General features: G+C 43.0%; 1 long non-coding RNA gene across 1 annotated transcript; it reads left to right on the top strand.

Annotated features, from left to right (window-relative positions):
• Positions 1-586: 586 nt before the first annotated feature.
• LOC146811905 (uncharacterized) lies at positions 587-24962 on the top strand. The gene is made up of 3 exons (XR_014966797.1): positions 587-684; positions 16322-16560; positions 22313-24962. It is a non-coding gene; the product is annotated as an uncharacterized LOC146811905 (long non-coding RNA).
• Positions 24963-26043: the final 1081 nt, after the last annotated feature.

Genomic DNA, 26043 nt, shown 5'->3' with positions numbered 1-26043 from the left:
AAAGTGGGAAGATTTAAATAAAAGTATTTCACCCATTGTCTTCTAGTGAATGAAAGGAAATTTCCGGTGGGAGAAAGCCAAAATAAAGCCATTTGTGACTTAAAAAGGCCGGAAGTCTCCCACCTGAAACGGGTTTGTTGGCATGTATGGATTGGACACATTCTTTTGAACCGCAAAGCATATGCAGACATCAGTGGGTTTGAGGGAATCCAAGCAGCATCAGGATATTACTGTTAATAAAACAGACTACAATGTATGCGCCACTTCTGGAAATTCTCTTAAAGTTAATAGAAAAAAAAATGTGTATGACTAATTGAAAGCTACATACAGAACAAGGCAGATTATGCTTTCAATGCTTGTTTGCTTCTGTAATTCGTATCTGCGCTGTAATTTATCGTTTCTCCTACAGAGCTATCTGTATAAACATAAAGGATATAAGTAGGTTTGGTGAACTGCAGTTGTAATTGAGTCTAGCTATTACTGGCACCACGCTAAGATGGCCGCCATTTATAATAAAAAGTTGCAATATTGTTTGGTCTCTTTTTTATGTCTAACTTTTACGCCGTGATCGTCTGTTTGCCTGTGCGTGGAGTAGAAGCAGCAGTGCAGTACAGAGTCGAAGGCCGGAGAGGCAAAGAGAGAAGGCCGTGTTCCCAACTAACTGGTCTGGCGATAAAGTGCTGGGTAGGGGTGAAACAGGCCAGGATTCAGGATCTGGGAAGGCCATGGGCAAGCATGGGTGGGCCATGGAGTTATCTAGCGTTTTCCTGGTGTTTGAGAGTTGGGTCAGGACGTGCTTGCTATATGGTCTTGTAGTGAGATGAGCTGCATACTCTTAAGGCCATGCTTACTAGTTTTAACTCTATTTCTAGAGCTTTGCACAGAGGTGCTTTATTTCCTTTGCTCTCTGTGCGTCAGCCTATTTCCTTTCTCTCTGCCTCATCCTCGTTACTTTCAGCTTCACATTGTTCTTCTAACACTCTGCACCCTGCCTCACCCTCTTGTTCACTTCACCCTCCTCTTTACTTGTCTCGCCCTGCTCTTTCTCATCCTCCTCTCTCCCCTCCATGACCGCCTCTCTCTCTCTCAACTTCGCTATCCTCTCACTATGCCTTCTCTTCCCCCTCATTTGTCTGTCGCCACCTCATTCTTCTCCCTCACCATTTTCTCTCTTCTGAAACCCTTCTCTCTCTCAACCACTTCCTCCTTCTCTCCACATCACCACCTGCACTTTCTTTTCCTCTTTGACTCCCGTCCTCCCTCTCGCTTACATACTACTCCTTATCTTTCTCTTATCTCTGCTTTAACACCCCTTCTATCTTAACCTCCGCTCTTAACCTCAATATTGGCACTCTCCACCGGGCCTTCTTTTGTCGGCCTTACCTTGACTGCTGCTCCTTATGATGTTCTGTATTTACTGGAAGCCTGAAATGCTTCCATACGAGTGGGTTGTGCATATGTGGACCTTGCAATCTTGCTTCCTTGTGCCAGTTTTTCAATTGCAGATCAACATTTTGAACAGCAGCTGCTCTCAGGCCGTTATTATTTGAAGTGCTTATCAGCACACAGAATATCCACAAGCACTTGGTGCCCATGCATATTTTAAATAGATAGTAACGCTATTCAACTTCTTGTAATTATGTGTAATAGCTACTGCTGTCCATTTAGTTGAAGTAGATGCAATAACAATTGGAAAAGCACCCCAAGTTGGAAACTGTCCAGACGTCAAATGTGAGCCCGTTTCCACACTTAGCTGCCCCCCTGTGGCAAGAGTACAGCTTCTGAAGTGGACGACTTAGCTTGACAGTTTGGTGGCTAGTTTACAATCCTATATTCCGCTGTCTGTCCTTGGAGTAGAATGTATTATAAGGGAGGCAAAGTGGAAATGTGAAGCTAATGTGAGCGCCTCAAAACTGAACGGTCTCTTCTAAATTGTGACTGGCACGGTCCCTTTTCTTTACTGTTCTCGGCCTTTCTCCCAGTAGCCTTTCCTATTCCGATCACCCTCTCTGTCTCCGTCACTTTCTTGTTTTAGCACTCTGATCCTAACACTCCCTCTCTGCCCAGCCACAGTTTATCATATGCCCATCACGTGCCTCTCTGATATTATTCCTTTCTCATCATTCCAATCCTTTGCCAGCCTCATTCAACCTTCCCTACTTCTTTTACTCTACTCACCTCTCATCCTTTTCTTAGTACAGAACTACGAATTACCGTATTCCTATCGCCCACTTTGCTCATCGTTCTCCTGATCCATCCTCCATCTTGATCTACCTCTAACACCATCTTCCTCGCCTTCTCTGCTTTATGATACACATCACTCTCCTACTCTTCTCTAATCATCTCTCTCGGTTATGTCTCTTCTCTTCCCTTCTACTTCCTACTTTACCTTTATTTCACCTACCTCTTTAATTGTCAATCTTTTCTCTTATGCTTGCTTTATTTTTCTTCACCATCATATGTTCTGTCCTTGCACTCTCCTCTAATCATTCCCCATTTCTCATCTCTTTGGAGCCATAATAAACTGTGGAGCTGTGTTTTTCAGGATTGTTGATAAAAGGACACCATCCTCAGACAGCTGCGATTTAATTGATAGCTAAAATAATTAGAGGTCTATGCGGGTTATGCGCTCTACCTTTCAAAATGTACCAAAACATCACAATTGTTCGAAGTTCAAATAAGTGTGGTTTATCCAGAACAGGGCCACCAGCCAGCTCAGAATGTTTTCACCGGTGGCAGGACAAACAAGGTTTTTTTTTGCAGTGCTCGCTTTCCCACTCTGGAGTCGGAAATGAAAGACTTAGTGGCAATATTTGAACTTCTAAAGCCACAGATTGTAGGAACATCTTGGCAGCAAGTGCATTAGCCCTCTATATCATTGTTTAGGTACAAAGTGAGTTACAGCAGCGCTATTATCCATTTCTATCTACCTATGTGACATAAAGAGAGGATTTTTTTTATAGAGAATAAGTGCATTGTCATCAGTGCCTCGAAGTGTGGTGTCTGAGCCTTCACTTCTAATTATTTTAGCAGACTCTGCTAGCACCTCTGGTGATTGGGAGTAGACAGGACAGTGGTAGTATGTGTTAATGGTGCTGCTACTACTGTTCTTTGTATAATGGGAACTTGCACTGCTCCTGCCCATGCTGTATCTGTGTTTGTGAACTTGGGCAAAAGTCTTTACACCTCAGAAAAGTCCAAATGTGTTTTACTGTCAGAATTTCTCATATAGTACCACGAGTGAAAAATAGTGTCCCAGCAGGAAGAACATTAAACAAACCACTACTAAAATATACAAGGATTTTTTTTTTTTTTTTTTTTACATTTTCAATTGCTTGTCTTTGGCAAAATCCTATCAAATTGTTTCTGCCTCATGCCACACACTGGAATTATGCAGAAAAGGAGGAACAAATTGCAGCTGGTTTCAGTAAATTACACAACAAGAAAAAGGAAATTATGTAGTGTAATGTGGAAATATTACTTCATTATTTTGTCATTTTCACTCTGGTAACACAGTGTAGGCAAAGGTTTCGCCCCATAATTTTCAGTCTAACACGCACATACAGCGATAGACAACAGAGAGGTGGGCAGTCAACCTTTGCTAAGGGCCTTTCATAGTGCACCAACACGTTGCTTCTTTTTTAACAACTTTTGATCCATTTGAGCTTGAAACATTGCTTTTGTTAAAATCTGCAGATTTATGTAGCAGATGATAGATTGTGTTTTGTGTGGTAAATCCACAAATATTGCGGAAAACACAGTGGCTCAGAATCCTATAATTCCGGTGCACCTTGCAAATGTCATCTCTTAAATACTGTGCAATGGGAAGTCGTGGGCCTTTTTGGATAAAAGGGGAATGTCACAGGTACCCGTGCTTTTCACATGTAACATAACAGATACCACTCCCACAGACTTCACACCATTCCCTAAGCACTAAAAGTAGCCAAAGGCCTTGAAGTTTTTCATGAAAGTTAAATGATTAGGCTTAGAAAACAAAGCTTCAGGCCCACCTCTTTCATTAAAGAAAAAGAGTAAACCATGTTTATTCTGCGTGTAAATGGGCAGTGAGTGGGCCCCAGGTCTAACTTGGAAGGGCCTGTCCCACCTGGCACCCCTGCTAGAACCAGGCCTGGGGAAAAGGAGGGAGAGTTGGTCTGAATGGTCATTGTATGTGGCAGAGGCTGGCCTGAGGTCCTACACTTGTCCTCGGTGGCTTCATTAAACCATCCGGTTCTTTGTTATTCAGAGGCGGGAAAGGGAGACTTGATTCAGGTGAGTGTCAAGCAGGGCCCCACGTCTTCCCAAGCCTCGATTCCTTTGGGGAGCACAAAGCCCTTTGTTTTGAGAGATCCATACCCTCTTCTTTTGCAGGATGAGCAAGGCGCGTTTTATTTGGAAGACGTAGGATCCCCACCCCATCAAACGCTAGATTACCGAGGTGACGTGGCCTCGTATTTTCTTCATTGAGGGCGGAAAGTAGTTTTGTAATAATGGTGTTATGACCTATTTCTTCTAAACACTATGGTAGTTTATGGGGTTAATATGGCGCTTTATTACGGTGAACAGGGTTCATGGGTGTGAATTTGCCACCTTTCCCAAGAAAAATGCTGGCCAATCTGTTTACATTTTAACATTCTGCAAAGGCCCGGGCATGATTCTTACATAGTACATAAAATCGACTGCGTTTATTTTTGTCAGTCTTTCTATTTTGTTTAACTATCACACAGGGACAAAAAAAATCAGTCTTTTTCTATTTACTATTTTTAAGTATTTAGTATGAATGGAAAAATGGCGGATTTAGGTGATTTTCCTATTTTTTGTTGTTGTACTGACTGGAGCATTAAAATACTGGTCATGCCCCACAGCGGAGTAGCCAGTGTGAGTTTTTGGTCCCAGCCTAAACCATGGTTTACTCTATGCCAGACCTGGACCGAGTGATCTATTGGTCCCGTTAATGAACATCTGCGGGGTCTTGAATATAGTGCTCTGATGAAGTTCCCTGAAGGGGGTAGCCATCTGTCCATCCTGTATCCAGGATCGTCACCGAGACGATGGGTACGGTGGTTCTCCGCTGCCAAATGAGCCGCCCAATAGTATTTTTTGATAGCGGGGAGCCCTATACCTCCGTCGTACCACCCCAATGTGAGTTTGTGAAGTGCTATTCGGGGCATACCGTCCCACAGGAGGTCTCTTTGGATGCCCTCTGTCTTTGAAGAACCTGGTCGGTACCGGGTCTGGGGAGTTCTGCGGGGCATATAGAAAGCGCGGGAGGGAAATCATTTTGAAGAGTGCAGCTCTTCCAAGCAGTGACAGCAGCAGCGCCTTTCAGGTCGCGATGTCTCGCCGTAATCTTTGTAGTGGGGGGGAGGAGATTGCGCTCATACCGACGTTTGGCGTCAGAGGTAATGAAGATGCCTAGATACTTGAATCCCTCTAATGCTACTTGTATGGAGCAATCCCAAGGTGGGGAGGAAGGGTCTCCGTGTAGAACGTTGAATAGTGACTTTCTCCAGTTCATTTTATACCCAGAGTTTTTGCCAAAGCTAGTGAAAATGTCCAGGACAATACGGAATGATTTCTGGGGAGAGGCTGAGCACTATTTTCTTAATGATCTTTCCCCATTACTCTCTCGACATGTCTGCTGCCACCGGACCACGCTCAATAGTTTAGCAGGCACCCTCTTTTACAATTTGTTTTCTTGTCAATAAGTATTACTTAGCATTGTTCTTTAACAGTACGTAACGTTGCATGCAATTACGGCTGACCGAGACCTAAGCAAACAATGGGGCCCGCACGGCTCGCCCAACTCCGTCAACAGCTCTGCTTTTATTTTCACAGCACGGTGTCCGCTTTTTCACTATTTGCTCCTTGTTGCTGTTCCGTACCCGGGCTAAACTTTTAAGTACTAAAAACATGGGCTTTTTGCTTCATATTTAAGCAGGTGCCCATTTTAATATATTTTTTGGGGGGTTAATTGATCTTAATATATTTTTTTTAAACCGTACTAACACTGCATGTATTCCTGGTTGACTGGAAACTAAGCAAACCATGGCGGCCCCCATCGACTTGCCCAACTCCATGTTAACATCTCTGCTTTGGTGGGGGGAGGAGAGAAAGGGGAGGAGGAGCGGCACACAGACTTCGTCTGCTTTACCTATCATCCCTTGGTGCAGGGAGATTACCCTTGTGCTGTAGTGAAGTCTGCACCAATGGCTAACACTCTGAGCCTTACCTTACTGCCAGGTGGGCCCGAGCTACTCCTGCGCTGTTCAGACCGTGGGGTTTGCTAACCTAGGCCTCCACAGGCTGTAGCAACAATATCCCGTCAGTCGCCTGGCCTGCCTCTCTCTCTCATCCTGTCACGGATCGGGGCCCATGCCACCCCCGCAGCACTGTCTTCAACACCCCAGCCCCCCAGCAGGATACTTGTTACACTACTGCTTTGCGGGCATGGCTGGCCAAGGGCTCATCGCACCTGAATCAGTATGTGTATTTGTGTCTTTAGTCGTGTCTCAGGTCTATACTGTGCCTTAGTTGAAGCTCCTGTTTCTCTCTGCTCCGACTGTTGGGCAAGTGATTTATGTGTTTCAGAAGTGCAGAAGATTACAGTCGCCTGGCCTGCCTTCTCAGCCTGCTACAGAGCGTGGTGTCCATGCCACTCCCGCAGCTCTGTCTTCAACGACCTCTAACCCCCAGTCGGATCAAAACACCAAGCAGTAGCCAAATTTAAGAGTGGTGGATGAGAAGAGCATTTGAAATTTGAGACTCCTTTCTAAAAAATTGTAACCCCTGTAAAGATGTCCAGGAGCATCTCAGTAGTAAACTTTATAACATAAGCATGTGAAGCAGGCTCACAAGCAAGGAATGTTGTAGAAAAAGTAAGGAGAGACTTACAGTAAAATAAGGAATGTTTTCATGAAACAGGAATGTCTGCCATCAGAAATGGATGAAACTGGAAGAAAACCAGTATACTCAAGGTCTGGAGGGAAATATCTACTACAAAGAATAAGGCCATTTAACCCATCAACTGTTCCAGCGGGCAGTTTGGCTCCACAGTTGTGTGCACTTTCTAGCCAACTTTACCTGCACTACTCGGTGCTCTCGTATTGTCTCATAATGAACCCAACTGACCTCATTTTTTTTAAATCCATGTCTCAGTCAGTGAAGCTTGGGCTTAGAGCCCCACAACTAATTACGAATTAACCTCGTGGCCAGGTCCTGCTTATGTACTCTAGGTTTTGATTGATTTTGGGTTCTCTTTTCCCAATACCTGAACTCACCCTTACTATTTCCTACCTTTTTGTTTTGTCTTTTGTTCACACATTATTCCTATGTTTTTTTTTCTCTGTGCGCCGGCCTATTTTTTAGGTCTCGCCTAGCGAATGCAGCGCATGCGCTGCTTCGCTTAGCGAGACTATTGTTGAGGCTTTGGTGAGCGAAGGGAGACCAACCATGTGCGCGCACGGACAGGCGATGTGCGCGCGCATGGCGTCTCCTCTGCTTCACATGCTCCCACCGCGCGCTCACACTACAAGGCAGACACGCGCTTGTTCATATTCCTCCCATTTTCGTCTGCGGCTTGATGCGCCTTCACTCTGCCACAGATAAGTGAGCAGTAAAAGTGTTTTATTCTGTGTTAACCTTAAGAAGTACTTCAGCACTCTTGCATCAATGGCGCCCTCTACTGGTCATGCAACGCATTCCAAAGTGGCTTTTGCGTTTCCCTGCTTCATTTGTACTGAAAATTAATGTTTCATTATATTGGTGATAGTCAGATAGCCTACATTTTTCCTAAAACAGATAAGTAGGGAACAGACAAACCCATGGTTGAAGTAACAAATACATTGCCTGCAATGACAATGCGACCACATTCTGGAATTATTCAGACCTAGCGGTGCCAAAAATTAAATCTGCAACTCCGCTTTAATTGGGAAGGAATAAGAGGATTTGTTGAGTGTACGGCTGCTCCTAGGACTAACGGGAATAACGCTGGAGTAAGGGTGCAGAACAGGATGCAAAAGTTGCCCAAGCAAGCCCCACCCACCCATTACCAGTGATGGTTTCCTTGTGGAAAATAAAAGGCAAAAAGCGAGAAGAGGATGAAAGAAAGCGAGACATTGAGGCAGGAAAGCGAGAGAGAATACCTCTGTGTGTGCATGTATGTGTGTGTTTGGTTTTAACCCACATTGTGGGGACTAGGCCGACTTTAATAATGTTGTTAATCTCTAAAAACAATGAAAGAAACACCTTACTGTGTAAACCACAACACTACCTATACTGGCTCCCACAGTGAGCTTAAGTATCAAGTGTATAAGAAAACTAGAAGCACAGAAATGTTTACTCTGAGCCTGTGTGTTTTCTGTGGGCTAGTGATCATGTACTCAATGGCACTAGAACTAGGGGTGCTGGACGAGCGGCAGCACCCCTATAAAATATGAAAGGGTTAAGATAGACAACGAACAACAAAGGCACAATGTGTCGGCTGCAGCTCTTACCTTTAAACAAGCATGTGAAAATCTTAACGGTGCTTAATTTGAGCCGGTGGTTTACAATGCTCTGCACCAGCACTTAATTGTCTACAGCTGAGCTTGTGACTGTCTGCCACAAGGTGGCACTGTCTGGCTAACTTAGAGATGATTACAACAACAGTCAATTATTCATTTAACATACACTAAAAATTACTTTTACCTGCCATCCTAGCATTTTCAAAGCTTTGGCGGCCTGGAATAGTCCGAATTGTCACACTTGTATGAGTGTGATTGTTAGTAGTTATGTTGTTACTATCGTTGGCAACATGACGGGGGTAATGCGTGATGCAAGCTGCAGTGGTGTCCTGATGGGAGCCCTGGCACTTATTTTTTTTTTATTACAAATTAAGCGCTGCTTAATACTAGGTGGTGATGGAAATGCGTGTTCACAGGTGCATCACCGGTAACATATTGTTACTCATGACATAGTCTTGTGCCTCCTTCTGATTATCGTGTCGCACGCATAGAGGTGTGCGAGCCAGCAAATTAGACCGACCGAGCCTAGGGCCGTGCTTGGCTGTAAGAGCACATCCACGAGGTGAGCCCTGAAAAAAGTAGCATGTAAATCATGCATTAACCATCATGTAAAAATACATTTACAATTTTAATTTTTTTTTATTTCTTTAACATGCGAAAGTATTTCTTCTTAGCACAGCAGGTTATATCATTGCACTGAGAAGTATTTATTAAAGGTGATAGTACTTAAATATTAAATTAATCTTCCAGCCACCGTCCCGTCCTCTTGACATTACCATTAGTGAACTAAGGGGCTAGTCAGTTGTCGTGTATCCCAATTGTGTTATGAATTTTTAGTACAGACGGGCACAATTTCAAGACTTCCCCGTACATGATAAAGAACAAGCATTTGCAATGCAATAGGTCTCGCATTTGCGCGAGTTTAACCTATTGGCATTATAAATGACAATGCCTTTTTTTATGTTTTAAAAACCAACACGTAAATAAAAGGCTTTGCCATTTACAATGCCAGTAGCTCAAACTCTCACAACTGCGAGACCTATTGAATTGCAAATGCTTGTTTGTTTTGGTCTTTTGTGTGGAAAAGTCATGCAGTGTTTAAATGAACATACTGACAATGTGATGGAATGTCGGAGGCAAATAATGTCCTGGTCGAGTTCAGGAGTCCAGCAGGGGTCAGTTGGAGGGTTCAGAGGCGATGGGAGAGCTAGCCTCCCTGCTTCTAGTTGAATCTGTGTTTTTGTATGGATTTTACAGAAACTACTTTTAACTGTAAACATTTAGGAAAATGTTAATGTACTTGTCTATTTTAGGGATATTGAACTTCACAGTTGTTCCAGTGATTTGAAATTCTTGCTACTGCGAGAGCATTCAGGTGAAAGCATTGTATATAAATATCTGAGCTTCTATTCACTAAAAAAACAGGAACTCGTATGACATGAGACACTTTGGAGTTGTGTGATCACATTGTTATAGGTGGCTTGCATTATTTTCCCCACGTTTGCAGATTCCTCGTGCAGCATCCAGACATATCTGTAGATACAGAAAATGGTTATTCTTTAGGGTATAGACTACTACAAGCTGAATGGTGGTCTGACCACCTCACCAATCTGGGAATGCTCCTGCTTTCCTGAACGTCGAAGCAAGCCAAGACGATGCAAAGAGCCCAAGATATTTTGGAACATCGGTTGTTTATGCTTTGCTGATTGGTTGATGGCTCTCAGTAACAATGGAGGGCTCTTGCTATGTCTTCCTGAACAGGCATTGAGTTCTCGAAATTTAAATTAGCCTTGGGGAACTGTAGAATGCCCCACTGCAGGCGAACTGAAGATAATTTACATTCAGATCCAGTCACGTGATACTGTACCCGTGCCTCTAAGGTGTGCTGTCGTTCCATGTTTCAGATCTGATACAATGGTGAGTGGCCCTGAATTGTGCCGTCCACGTCCAGATTTTAACCATGAACAGTGCCAAGGCTGAAAAGAGCTGAGGAACTTGAGGAAAAAGTGCTCTGCTTTTGAGCTCTCTCTCTACTGTATTAAACCTTCTGAGCTTATCACGTGCAAAACGTAAAGGCCATTGCATTCAGCTTTCAGAATTGAACAAAAATATATAGTACTATTTGCATCACACTGTTCTTCCACTTAAGTAAATGAGCTAGAATAACGTGTTATTTTAGGTATGCATTTATAATAATTTTTGGAAAGAAAAAATAATGTAGTGGTACCCTAATTTCTCTCCTGGTTCTGTACCATTCACTATGCATCTGATCATTCTGCTAAGCTACGGCACCTCAGTACAGCATCACTTAGTCTGTTTTTAGGTCAAGCCTTGGCAGCGCATGTGCTGCTCTCCAAGCCATGCTGTATTCGAGGATGGACTTGATGCTCCCAAGCTATGCTGTATTCGAGGATGGACTTGATGCTCCACCCCCAATCGACCCAATAGTTTTCATTGGCTTCTCATTGTAATGTTGGCTTCTGATTGGTTGTTAGGCTTGTTAGTCCCTCCTTAGTACCGCCTTATCTTCATTTGTAACCTCCCATGAGGACTAGCCCTTTTACTTCTGTTGAACACGGTATGTCTTATTTAGCTTGTAAGCACCAATTTTTCTTTTATGAGTTTATCTTACTGCAGGCAGGACATGCTTTCCTGCAACATTCAGCGTGCCATGCGCGCTTTCACTTTCCAAGCAGCCCTGGACAATGGCAGCCGCTTCTTTGAAACGCAATAGGTCTCGCATTTACAAGAGTTTGAGCTATTGGCATTGTAAATGACAAACCCTTTTATGTGTTGATTATCAACACATATAAATAAAAGGCATTGTCATTTACAATGCCAATAGCTTAAGCTCTCGCAAATGTGAGACCTAATGCTTGTTTCCCTCTACTGCCGGTACACAAGCACATCAGTTTCATAGAAATGTCTTACAAGGGGGACTACCACATACTTCGAGTAAAGACCTTTCCTTGTATAGTGAAACATTTACCTTTCACTACTGGTAGGCCTAAAACAATTTTTTATAAGCACGACACAAAATGATTATTTGCTGATGTGCATCTGTGCATGTAGGCAGCACTGCATAGTGTACAAAACAACTTGAGTAATGGATTCCCGTTACCCCAATTTGCAGCCCAATACTTTTATGGTGAATGTCCTGGGGTTTCAAATTGAAAATAAATCTTAAAACCCGGTTAATTGAAGTGAACGATTCAAGATTACAGTTTGTTAAAGCCATTGAGCATAAAAGATACGTCATGTGTACACACTAATGTAACGTCGCACTAATTTTCTGCAACAACTCGTCATACTTGTATACGCACCTATCTCCATAGTTCTCCCACATCACACTCAACTGCATCTATTCACATCACATGTCTTTCCTACTCATTCACTGTCTCACTTCTTACTGCATCTTTAAGAACTCACTCACTACATCCCTTACTATAGCTATTAATACCATCCAAGCCCCTCCGGTCACTTATACCGTTCCCTGACCACTAGCAGGCAATACTGGTCATCAACCTACCCATCTCATCCGTTTCCACAGTCACTTACATGCTCCATTCGCACTACTGCTCAACTGTGGCTAATTATACATGGGTCAGCATGCTCATGTAATTCATTCACCCTTGAACATTGAAAACACCACTCTCCTTCATTAACCAATCAAGTCTATTACTCACAATCAGGTAAAACATTACTTGGCCTTGCACAATATGACCTGGCTACTTTCACAACATTCACACAAAATTCACATCCAAATATGTCACTCGCAAAGTCGCCCACCAAAGCCATTTGCATCACTTAATAATTATCACTTCCAGTAGTGTCACATCACTCATTCACATTTCTTGTACTAAAAAGCATTCAAGAAGTCATCCAAATCCACTCACCTCACACAACTTTTTCAACAGCTGTTTGACGTATCTTTCTTGACTTGTGTGCAGTAGTTCACATCTTATAATTTTCAACCTTCTCACCACTCAAGGTTATACAATAATTCACTGGCACCCACATCGCAACACCATTCATACTCATTCAAGGCATCAGCCGCTTTTTATTTTATTTCCATTTATATGTGCTTCATACCCCTGACTACAAAGTGTATGGAAGTTTTGGGGTGGTGTGTGTGATCTGCAGAGTTGTACTCTGGTTTTTGATGTTGGTGCACATCGGGGTGTGAGTGCAGAAATGAGTGAGGGATAGGATGATTAAGCTTTTAGGCAAAGTTTTTTGTCAGGGTGCAGGAATGGAGTTTATCCTTTGTGGAGAGTGTGACTGGAAGGGTGTCTATATTGTGTAGAGTACCTATAACTGTTTACACATCAGCTGGTGTCGGGGAGAGTGGGAGTGTGCATGCCATCCTGGAGAATGATTGTTACTTACATTTTCTCACAACACCACTGGCAGCTTGGCCATTCCAGTAACCTGTATGCATATATACTAGTACCACTTGGCATCATTTGCTTACTAATTCCACACTCACCCACATCATCAACTACTTATTCCCACAGCATAAATTCACTCCGACTCTCCACTACTAGTCAGCCATATACCTCGCCCAACTACTTGCAAAACTATACATCCATATCACTCATCCTCAACAAAATCAAATGCCTTGATGTTTTGACAATTATTCCAAACAAAAGGTTCAGAGTGTACAATTCAAAAACAAATATCCAAAAGCAATAAAAACATGAATTTATGTAAGAAAAAGTAAAAGAAGAGAAAAGAAAGAAAGAGACCCTAATAGAAAAACATACAAAATGTATTCAATAAAATAGCTCAGTATGTTAAGCTGGTACATATAACATAAGAACATGTACATGACCAGACAAGTGGCAGACAAGGAGATAAGTACATAACAAAGGAGTTTACACATTTATTTTCATAAAACTCCAGTAGACAAAGAAGTGTGTCCTCCAATAGTTGCGGCCACAACAGCGTCGATGGCGTTTCGACCTTTGGTGTTAATCCATGGTTATCTTCAGGACGAAAAATATACGGAGCATCCTAAATAGGAAAAAGGAACAAGAATTTGAAAGGTTTTAAGAAAAGAAAAGAAACCTTCAACCAGACCAAATTTAAGAATTATTAGTGAAGAACCACCCGTGTACTAAAAATAATTATACTAGCAGTACACGAGATATATAATAGCTGACTAAAAACCAATGTATAGTCAATTCCTGCCACCCGTTAACTACAGAACTTCAGAGGTGACTTACTTCTATCTTAAACAGATTAGATATCGCTGTCAGTTTACTTCAGCAGCCACAGTTTCAGAAGCCACTTGAAATATTTAGGCAATTCCGGGGGTCACTTCAACAACCACAGTTTGAAGAGCCGATCACAAATGCTCATAAATTCTAGGGGTCATGGAGCGAGCAAATCGTCCTCAACTTTCCCCCTACTTAATCCAGGCTAAACAACAAAGGAAAAGGGGAGGGGGGGGAGGAAAAGGGGGGGGGGGGGGGAGGGGAAGGGAAGGGGAAAAAAAGGAAAGAATGGGGTAAGGAAAAAGGGGGTAAACTTGTTTAATGTCTAGCCCGACTAAGTATCCAGCTTCAAATGCATGTAAAATCGTTACTAGAGCAAAAACCGTCATCCTCATGTTGGAGATGACGAGATAAATTCTATATGCAAAACTATAGGGGCGGTACACGACAGAAATCTGCCTTGAATGCAAATTCTCGCCTTTATGTATTCATCAGGCAGATAAATCAAGCCTCCCCACTTCTTGCTAAATATGCTTAAGATAAGCTGTGCAGCGGTTCGCGCCCACCTCACTAGCATCACCCGACATAATCAAAATTACGCATATCAATTAGATAAAAAAAAAAAAAAAGCAAAGGGCGGTTACCGGGACTTAAACCACATGGAAAATCACAGGACCCGACATATTCAAAGTTACGAATGCATAGTAATTATATCAAAAAACAAACAAATAAACAACAAAAAAAGACCGGGGCGCTTACCGGGACTTAAACACCACACGGCAAATCATAGAAACAGTAGCAGCAGTTTCAGTACATCAAAATGTCTCCACCAAGTTTAAAGACACCGAGAAGGGGTATAAAAATGAAGAAAGGACTTCACCTTGCCCACAGTTAAACCTCAGCGCCATATTAAGACTGGCAAAATCAAACTAAATGCTATCGTGGTGCTAGATATTAATAATCATGCATCCTTAAATCCCATTATTAAACTCCGAGTCAAACGGATCCAAGGGCAGCGTATATTGAGAGGATATTTTATCGGATCGAATCTACTTTTTAATGTTATTTCTCAAGATTACACCGCAAATAAAGTGCCACATTACGGCAACTAAAAATTCCCACTCCTAAATGCCAAGCTCAAATGCGAAACCAATTAACACACCGCTACAAAGGACAGTTGTCAAAGTGGCCGTGCTGAATAGAAAAGGAGGGGGGCTATACCGGAAGGAAAGTCCACAGCTACTCTTTAAGCCCCAGCGCCAGACAGGGATAGAAACTAAATATTAATACCACCACCAAAAATTAACAAAAAGGGAAGAAAATATTAAGGATGAAAAATTATTAAATTTGAGTTTAGTTATTTAAATCTCTCAAAACTGAGGAAATAAAAATTATGAGGCCTATGTGTCCCCATGTGTTCCCCGTCGCTTATGTGCACATGCATGTAACCCATGCATTTCCCCTCCATGGCCTGTCTATCATGATGCTTATGCTATAACGTGGCCTGCCATCATCCAGTCTCCCATGAGAGAAACTACAAATCTGCACTGAGGCCTACACGTTTTGCATCATGTTTTCCTGCATTTTCATGAAAACCCATGTTTGTGGCTCAGCCAGAGCCGAAAAGAGGTTTCAGGCCTCAGACGCTCTGAGAGCTGCAGCTGCGTATCCTTGGCCTTGCACACTTGGGCCTCAGCCAAAGGGGCCCTGTCCGGAGTGCCGAGACAGTATTGAGCACGGTTATCTGCTTACTCCTACTGAACCACATTCCTGCCTGGAGAAGGAGGAATAAACACGACCCGTCTGCAAAGGAGAGAGCCTAGCCTTTCTGTCTCTTTTTGTGTGATTGCAAAGCTCACGTCAGTGAAAAGCCCATAGCCCCCATGTAAGGCCTACGCAGTAAATGAAGAAATAGATGCCACATTGGCTCTTGGTGATGGGCAACCTATGTCACAAATCAGTCCCTGCTCCAGACTTTAGATATCAGATAATACAAGATGTGCTGGTCGTCCTGACACTGAAGGCCTCACTTCCAGACTCCCCGATTGCACAGCAGCCCTTCCCCACGTCAGTTACACGTCATGCTCGAGTTGAGCACAAGTAAGGCAAAGTTCCAGTAAAGTTCCAGCTGATCACGCAACCCCTTCTAGGCATCCACCCACCTATGACATTCACCTATTATCATCAAGTGGACGCCCACATGGACGCCCACCTTCACGCCTACCTACACACCCACATGCTCTTATCTCATTCTCTCTTGCTCCGCCTGAAGCACTCCTGCTTACGTATATTATTGAAATGTATATATACTGTACTCTGTGAATAAAGTTTGAGAATATTTTGAGAATTCTGATTAGAAGACGCTTCCTGATCCCTTGTGGTGATGGAACTATTCTCCCTATGACTCGAGTTATTGGAATAAAGCCCTTTTGAACCTGATACCACAGACTCAGCCTCTTGCTTTATGCATGATCATATTGATACATAGAAATTCTGAGTGCGTAATACTTTATTTACGACATTAATGGCGCCCGAATAGGGACAAATCTCCTTCCCCATGCGCCGGAGATGAAGGTCCAGTTTTGCCCCCTTCTACAGCCGTGACGGACTTCAAGTGTACACGTCGCGGGTTTTCCCCGCCAACTCCCTCAGGCCAACGAAGGAGACGGACTGCGACCAGGCATCCATATGAGGCGGTGAGGATTGCGGATCGTCCCGACCCAGAGCCCACCCTGCGAGAGAGCTGTGTCCGAGGTTTCTAGAGATCCACCTAAGATACGCCATTCCCTGCGCAGCGTCAAGTGTCCGAGGCCTTCAAGTTCAAGTTCTGCTTCCTGGTGAGTTTTTCATGGGGGTTGCATTAAAGACGGGTTCATTTAATGAACACGGTAAAGACGTGTCTCACTTGTGAGACCGGTATGTTTTCTAGTATTCAAGAGCATGCATCAAGTATTAAAGTATTAAAGAATTAGAGTATTCCTAGTATTCAGGTGCACCGATTTAACTGTATGAATATTATTGTCTTAGTCAGGTTCAGTTAGGTTTGAATGTGTCAGGTTTTTATGTAAGTTTGTTTCATTGTGGTTTTTGTTTTTTGGGTCCTTGTGATTTTTGTTTTCAGTTACATTCCAACATGCCGTTGTTTTCGAAACTGCGTAAGATATGTACCAGAAAAGGTGTACTAGAGGAACCAGTTAACATTCCGCCTAGAGACACACCTGGACATTTCATGTACTGTAAGCATGGTTTAGATAACGTGTTGTTTTTAGAACTATGGGTGGATTACACGAAGGATTTAGAGACAAAGTATAGATGGCCTATCACGGGAACGTGGGATGCGGAATGCATTATGAAGGTAGAGGAAGAGATATGGAAGAGAAAATCTAGACCTGCTCAGAAGGATGCCATAGAGTTTTGGCGCAAGGAGTCACATAGAAGAACAGAGAAAGAGTTCCACAAAGCAGAGAGAAGTAGACAGGAGTCTGAAAAAGCCAAAGAAAAGAAATTACAGGAGGAAGGGGAACGGGTAAAAAGAGAGCAGACTGAAAGAGAAAGAAATACTGTCGTTGCTGGTATTTATCCCGTCCTTTCAGAGGATCTAGCAAGAGTGGCCCCAGTAGAAAGACCCGTTAGAGTGCCACCGCAAGTACCCCGAAAAATAAGACCAACAGCATCCGAAGCGTTTGTTACCACCTACCTAGAGGAATCCCCACCAGCATACCTAGACGGATCTTTCCCTGCACCCCCAACACAGGCCCAGCTCCAGGAGTAGATGGATAGGTAACGACCAGCCCCTCACCCCGACCGAAAATGAATTACCACGGTCAGCGACCCTGTGGGTGTCCCAAAATGATACTTATAATAATGATATAGAAGCCCAAAGGTTCTTGAGCCTCCCACCAAACGAACAGCGCATAGCTGGTGTTTACATGGTCCAACATTTGATTACGTTGTCAAAAGGAAATTGAGAGGGGTGTAGCTAGAGAGAGCAACACCTGTGATTTGATGACACCCCTAATGTACAAAGTGTTAACGAAAAATAATTAGTGATCGGTTAAAAGTTTAGCTTGAGAATAAAATTGTGGGTATTTCGAATTTGCAAATTGTTCAAGAATACAGGTTTGTGTTCTTGGTGGTTCAGTGAGCCAATGTGCTGGGTCCAGACGGTTGTGGGTCCTGATTCACGCTGAACATGCAGAGACTCCCACCTATTAGAGGTTGAAAAAATAAGTACCATTGTGTGAAGTACTACCCAATATCTGCTCTGTACTTGTAAGTTATGTGCTGTACATTATTCACAGTGAGCGTTTCTACTAAACTGAGATTAGAAAAATAAGATTACGACCCCCTGAGAACAAATTGTATATAAAAACGATCTTTCAATAGGGCGAATTATTGCAGTTTATATGGAATTGAGAAGACTTTTTGTCTTTGACAGCTTCAGAGTGAGGAGAAGGTGGGGGCTGAATAGAGCAGAATGTGATACAGAAATCGGAGACAGATTCTGACCTTGAAGCCAGTAAGGTGGGGGCCGGAAAAGGAGCAGAACGCAGGCACTGCTTAGAAAGCTTCTCTGACATAGCATCTGTGTAATGCCTGCAGCCGGAGAGCCTTGAGGGCCAGGAGTAGATAGAAAACAGATGGCTGGCAGCCCAGGCTCAAGCCGCTCTGAGGGGCTATTTTTAGCTTCTCTGATAAGACAGGGCAGCTGAGAAACGAAACTCAAGCCTTCCCTTGTTCTATTCTGTGCAAAACCAGTGCCCCGAGGAAATGTCTATGGAAAACTGTTGTTTTATTTCTTAGCAAATGTTACATTGCTTCTAGACAAAAACTAAAATGATGCTCTTGCTTGAAATTTTAAGGGCTATATGCCTATATAAAAACGATTTTCAAATTCAGACAATTTTCACAGTGGAAATTGTGGCCCAAAAGTTGCCACCAGTTGGATTGGCAAAATGATCCAAAGGTTACAAGTATGGGAAGACACATGAGATATGCGCCTTCAAATAGGAAATGAGGGTACATCGTGTTGAAATAGATGCATAACACCTTTTCAAAAAGAAATGTTCGTGTGTTCTTCATTTTTGATTATTCTTGCTGGTCCTGTGTGTCAGAAATAACACAGTCAGTCCACCCGACAGCTGCTCATCATTAGGATGAGCTTCTGTCAGATGGGGGGTGAGTAAGGCAGGAAAGGAAAATCAGTTATTGATTATAAGCCTGACAAATTAAGCAGGCCAGAATGTTCGCCTCTGAGCTGTAGGTACGGTAATTGCGCATCACTGCTCATTTATATATGTTAACGTAATTTGTCTATGCTTTCTGTGCTTGGTATACTGATGGCTGGGCATATGTATTTTATATATGTTTTGTTTTTGTGTCGTATTGACCAGTCTGTTTAGCATTAATACAAGTTCTCTTGTGCAGTACAGAGATGGTCGTGACGACGTCAATCTTTGCGCAGCGCTTGACTGGAACTTGTTCACAATTACTAAATTTCAGACATGATATTACCATTATCATGCTGTCAAAATAGCAGACAACACGTTATCAGTGTATGTCTAATTGGTATTGGAGATGAATAAAACAAAAGAAAAAGGCTATGCAAGACTAAAATATGTTTCACATAACTGCCCTTCTCTTATAGACAGGCAGCCTCGGTCATATGTTTCCAGATTGGACATTAAGGAACGATTATGATCTGTACACTCGCATCTTAACTCTTGAAATGCCTGTTTTAAATAAGGACTGCCACCCCAGAGTGACAACTCTGCCTTTTAGAATGTTGTAAATGGGCTTTCACAAATGAGGCTCGGTATTTAGGGTAATGAGAAAATATCTGACAGGATTTCCTTTTTCAAGTTTGCTTTAGTAAGCCCATTCTTGTAAATGGTGGCGCCAAAAGTTGACATGTTTTTAAATTAGGCTATTGGGTTTGGGTTTCTGAAGGGAGTCGTTTGAATATGAAAGGCGAGGGATGCAGCTTATTGTATAGGTGGAAATTATTGCAAAATGACTGGTTTCTTTAGCAGATAAATTATTAATTATGGAATTATCAACATTAACAAATGTTCTTAAACTTGGTTTTCCAAATATTTAGGAAGCTTAGCATTCCTATTAGGGCCTCCTAGCATTAATATTGACTTCAGGTTGGTGTAGGTTCACATAATAGGGACATTTGCATATGAGATGTCATTTGGCCAGCCTATGAGCTCACACAATGAAGTTTGTACATTTGCTGGAAGGATTTCTCACCATTTCAAATGCGCTGTGCATCTCCTATAATTTTGCTTACACCCAGTTGCTACTCACAGGGTTTGATAGTGTTTGACAGCAGTGAAATCTGTTTCAGATTTCCTCCTGTCAAAAAGGGGGAAGGAGGAAAATATTGGCTTCCTGCTGGCCCCTGAGGAGGTTCGCTTCCCGCTAGCCCCTTAGAAATTAGCCCCCTTAGAAATTAAGCCGAGGAAATAGGTATGTTGCTCTTCCCTTTTTCACAGCCCAAGACACAAAAGGACGTACGTGCATTCATTGGCCTCACTTCATATTGCAGGCAGTGGATTCCCCAGTATGCTTACATAGCCAAGCCCCTAATACAGTTGACGACACAGGAGGCAGCTTCTACTAATGTCCTCCCTTGGTCACAGGAACACACTGTAGCATTTGAAGAATTAAAAAGAGCTTTATGTCAAGCACCAGTTTTAGCAATCCCTGAATACAACAAATCTTTTATGCTTTTTGTGACAGAGCGAGATGATACAGCACTCTCCGTCCCAACACAAGATCATGCAGGAAAACACAAGCCCTGTGCTTATTTTTCTAGTACATTGGACCCAGTAGCACAGGCTTTGCCTGCGTGCTTAAAATCTGTTGCAGCAACGGCCTTAGCCATAAGACAAAGTGACTCAATAGTGCTGGGCCACCCCCTGACAGTACAAGTACCGCACGCAGTGGAGGTTCTCTTGAACCGGACAAAAACCCAACACCTGACTGTACCGAGACTGACAGGTTATGAGCTGACGTTATTTCAACCACACATAGAGATCAGACGATGCAACATACTGAATCCTGCTACTATTTTGCCCTCCAGTACAGAAAACGTTTCCCTACATGACTGTGTTGAAGTAATACATACCGTGACTAAGCCAAGACAAGACTTGACAGACGTTGCACTTCCAGACCCTGACCTAACACTATATGTTGACGGCTCATGCATGAGGACGGGGGCGGGAGAATTAGTGGCAGCATATGCAGTGACCACTGCTACTGAAATCCTAGAGACTAAAAGAATAGACATACTGTCAGCACAAGCAGCAGAGCTCATCGCCCTGACACAAGCGTGCATAAGAGCTAAGCACTTGAGAGTAAACATTTACACCGATTCACAATACGCATATGGGGTAGTTCATGACTTCGGAGTACTGTGGAGAGAAAGAGGTTTCTTGACCTCTCACGGGGCCAAGATACAGCATGGCCCCCTTATTCAAGCCCTTCTGGAAGCGATACATTTACCAACTGCCATAGCTATCCTGAAATGCAAAGCACATACTAAAGCCACAGATACCATTTCTCAAGGCAATGATCTGGCAGACCGAACTGCTAAACAGACAGCTCAGACCCCACTAGACATGACAAACTCACAGATACCATCAATGACCAAAGCCATGACAGTCAGGGATCCTTCCAAGGATGTACAAGACATACAGACACATGCTACTCTAGACGAATTAAAGAAATGGTCGGAACAAGGAGGGGTACTGACTGATCAGGGTTGGATGACTAAGGGCAAAACAACATGGTTTCTTCCTGATTCGATGGTACAAGTGATCATAAATACCGCACATAGTCCTGCACACTTAGGAGAGAAAGCAATGCTGGACAGCTTACAGAATATATGGTTCAACAAGCACCTGCGTGCAGCAGCGAAACAAAAGGTCAGAACATGTATGATCTGTTGCCAATTCAATCCAGGTAAAGGCATTCCGATGGAACAAGGTGGATTCCATCCACCTGACCATCCTTTTGAAGTCCTCCAAATGGATTATATCCAAATGGACAGATGTAGAGGTTACAAATATGTCCTGGTAGTAGTATGTTCACTGACAAGGTGGACAGAAGCTTATCCAGTCCCTGATTATACTGCTGTAACTACCGCCAGACAATTGGTACGAGAATTTTTCCCACGTTATGGATTACCGCGTGTCGTATATTCCGACAACGGTCAGCCTTTCTCCTCTGAACTCATGAAACAGGTGTCCCTTCTGTTAGGGTATACCTGGAAGTTCCATTGTGTACGACATCCTGAGGCAGCAGGCCTTGTAGAAAGACACAATCAGACCTTAAAGATAAAACTAGCAAAGATTTGCGCAGACAAAGGTGTAGATTGGATGGTAGCCCTGCCGGTTGCCCTCTTTTACATGCGAATGGTAGCCCATTCTAGAACAGGCTTATCTCCCTATGAAGTGGTCTTTGGTTGACCACCGAATATGTGGGGCACTCCAATGCCTAAAAAGATTACTGATGTTGATAGTAACATGCTGACAGATTACCTGGCTTCCTTGATGTCTGCACTACTCTTGTCGTTCGCAGGTTGCTGCCGCCTTCCCTGACAACACCCAGGTCAAGGAACACTCCATCGCTCCTGGGGATTATGTCCTAATAAGGAACTTTGATAGATCGAGCCCTCTTGAGCCAAGGTGGAAGGCGCCGAAGTTAGTATTATTGACCACGAGGACAGCCGTTAAAGTCGAAGGACGGAAAGGATGGGTTCATCTTCATCATTGTAAACGCTACTTCGGGAATAACGATTCTTTTAAAAAGGACACAAACTTTTCAGACTTTGAGCCCCCTTTACTAGAGGAGACTCCCCAGCAGGAGTACAAAGCTAAATATAGATCTAAAAAGTCAGAACCCGTTTGATCAATTAAGTCCACTAGGTGGTGAAGCGGTTGAACATGTATTCTGGCTTGCATAAGATCTTGGACAATAAGAATGATAAAAAGAGCAAGATGAAAAGCAAATACTGTAAAATATTACGTGGTAGATGTATAGTGACTTTGATTTTTCTATCTCTTCTGTGTATCACGATAATATGTATCGGCTTAATACTACATGCTATTTTTCCTCCTATTGCCTCACTCTTACACTCCTCCACTAATGATACCATAATGCACACATTTAGTGATCTACCATCCCATGAGCTATCATATCGACTTGCCTTACGCAACAATACCTTTATTCAGATGCTGCACCAGTCACATCAGACTAGCAATGCTACAGACTGCTGGGTCTGTGGCCGACTTCCCCCGTATCAGAAGGTGAAGGGAGTGTTGCCTCTTTTCCCTTTTCCGTTCTCCCATAATGGTTCTTGCGGAGCATGGTTTGCCTTAATGACATCCATCAACGGTGATGCCAAAGAATGTCAAGACAAGGAGTGTAGGGGCGACTGGGTATGGGGTAACTTGAATAAAGTCATGAATGAAGCATGTTTCCCAGATGAAGGTCTTCCCCAAAGAAAAGGTACAGATCTAGAAAATGAAGAGTATCAGCAAGGAAATGTGACCCTCGACTTTATAATGTTGAATGTCAAGCCCATACACAATTTAGGTCCATCTTCCATTACAGTCCTGCCAGTAAAAGGGAACTTGTGTGTCAGAAAAGAAGGCTCAGTATATTTGGGGCACAGCGAGTGTAATACTGTAATTGAGTTTAAAGACTAAGGAAAGTCCTATTTCAGAGCATCACGACACACCTACTTTATTTGTGGCCAGACAGCCTATGTACAGCTGCCCTTAGACTGGGGTGGGACATACTACCTATCATTTCTTTTATTCCTAATAACGGACCCTCTGTATACAAAGCAATAACAAGGCTCCACAAGATTGCCCAAAGCATACACCAAGACCCAGGCACGTGGACTTGGTCCGGTTGGCTCTAGGGAATAATATCGGCATGGGGATGGAAAGTGTTGACCGTCTGTGGGTTAATACTACTAATGATATTCAGTTGTTGTCTATGTCTGCAGTGTGGCCCGGCCGTTTGCGGTCTGTGTGCTACTGCATGTGTTCCACATCCCCATTTACAGAGCATTGAAAATGGAAAAATAATGCTGCAAGAACAGATCGACTATCTCATGAGAATAGATGTGACATGAAGGGTCCACTAGGGGACAAGGAGGGAATGAGGAAATAAAAATTATGAGGCCTATGTGTCCCCATGTGTTCCCCGTCGCTTATGTGCACATGCATGTAACCCATGCATTTCCCCTCCATGGCCTGTCTATCATGATGCTTATGCTATAACGTGGCCTGCCATCATCCAGTCTCCCATGAGAGAAACGACAAATCTGCACTGAGGCCTACACGTTTTGCATCATGTTTTCCTGCATTTTCATGAAAACCCATGTTTGTGGCTCAGCCAGAGCCGAAAAGAGGTTTCAGGCCTCAGACGCTCTGAGAGCTGCAGCTGCGTATCCTTGGCCTTGCACACTTGGGCCTCAGCCAAAGGGGCCCTGTCCGGAGTGCCGAGACAGTATTGAGCACGGTTATCTGCTTACTCCTACTGAACCACATTCCTGCCTGGAGAAGGAGGAATAAACACGACCCGTCTGCAAAGGAGAGAGCCTAGCCTTTCTGTCTCTTTTTGTGTGATTGCAAAGCTCACGTCAGTGAAAAGCCCATAGCCCCCGTGTAAGGCCTACGCAGTAAATGAAGAAATAGATGCCACATTGGCTCTTGGTGATGGGCAACCTATGTCACAAATCAGTCCCTGCTCCAGACTTTAGATATCAGATAATACAAGATGTGCTGGTCGTCCTGACACTGAAGGCCTCACTTCCAGACTCCCCGATTGCACAGCAGCCCTTCCCCACGTCAGTTACACGTCATGCTCGAGTTGAGCACAAGTAAGGCAAAGTTCCAGTAAAGTTCCAGCTGATCACGCAACCCCTTCTAGGCCTCCACCCACCTATGACATTCACCTATTATCAAGTGGACGCCCACATGGACGCCCACCTTCACGCCTACCTACACACCCACATGCTCTTATCTCATTCTCTCTTGCTCCGCCTGAAGCACTCCTGCTTACGTATATTATTGAAATGTATATATACTGTACTCTGTGAATAAAGTTTGAGAATATTTTGAGAATTCTAATTAGAAGACCCTTCCTGATCCCTTGTGGTGATGGAACTATTCTCCCTATGACTCGAGTTATTGGAATAAAGCCCTTTTGAACCTGATACCACAGACTCAGCCTCTTGCTTTATGCATGATCATATTGATACATATAGAAATTCTGAGTGCGTAATACTTTATTTACGACAAAACAGTTAGATCCTCGTCATCCAATCATTTCACAAATTATTGTTATATATAATACAACAAAGTAACAATAACTACTCACAGTGCCGCAAATTTGACTGTAGCATTACATATAGATGAAAAGACACCTTCTTATGGCAATACACTATTATATAAAGCCAGAGCATTATGATCTCAATAATGCAGGATATTTTCATTACATTTTGATACATATATTTGTACAGATGGCAATATGTTATTACTATATCATACATAATTATCAAACACCTACATTACATTAATTGCAATAATCCCAACAGCATAGTTTCAAAGGGAGGAAGAAACCAAATGATAGCATCTCAAACTTTTAACGTTTAAACATTATTTCTCCATATACATAAATCAACAGTATCTCGGCAGGGAAAGCTGATAAAGTACCTCCTACCCCACAACAAGGGAATGGCATTCCTCCAGAGTGTTGAGACCCTGATTTATACTGTTGCAACGAAAAATCCAACGACATTCACATTTATTTAAGATGTTAGTAATACTACCTCCTCTCAAGGGGGTATGTATTACCTCAATGACTTGCCAACGAATGTCAGTGGGAGCGTGATTAAATTCCAAAAAATGTGCCACCAAAGGTGCATTCTCGATTTTACATCGTATTCGGCTTTTATGCTGACCCAGGCGTATCTTTATCTTCTGGGTCGTTTGGCCAATATAAATGAGGTCACAAGGACACCACACCGCATATATTACATTCTGAGTATTACAGTTTGAATGTTCTTGTAAGTCATGACCAATATTGCCATGAATGAACTGTTTCGTGTTCAAGCTGGAATCACACATGAGACAACCACCGCACTTGTAGTGTCCCATAATTCTGTCTAAGCCCCACATAGTTGTCAAGCTGGTTTTTTTTTCAGAAGGCAAAACTGCCCTAACCAAATGATCCTGTAAATTTTTTCCTCTTCAAGGAAAAAAGGGGGTCCTCATTAGTAATGCCAGTAGATTTAA

This window comes from Triturus cristatus, chromosome 7 (assembly GCF_964204655.1).
Source record: "Triturus cristatus chromosome 7, aTriCri1.1, whole genome shotgun sequence".
Taxonomy (NCBI): Eukaryota; Metazoa; Chordata; class Amphibia; order Caudata; family Salamandridae; genus Triturus; species Triturus cristatus.
Note: the sequence above shows the minus strand (reverse complement) of the source record. Positions and strands in the feature narration are given on the sequence as shown.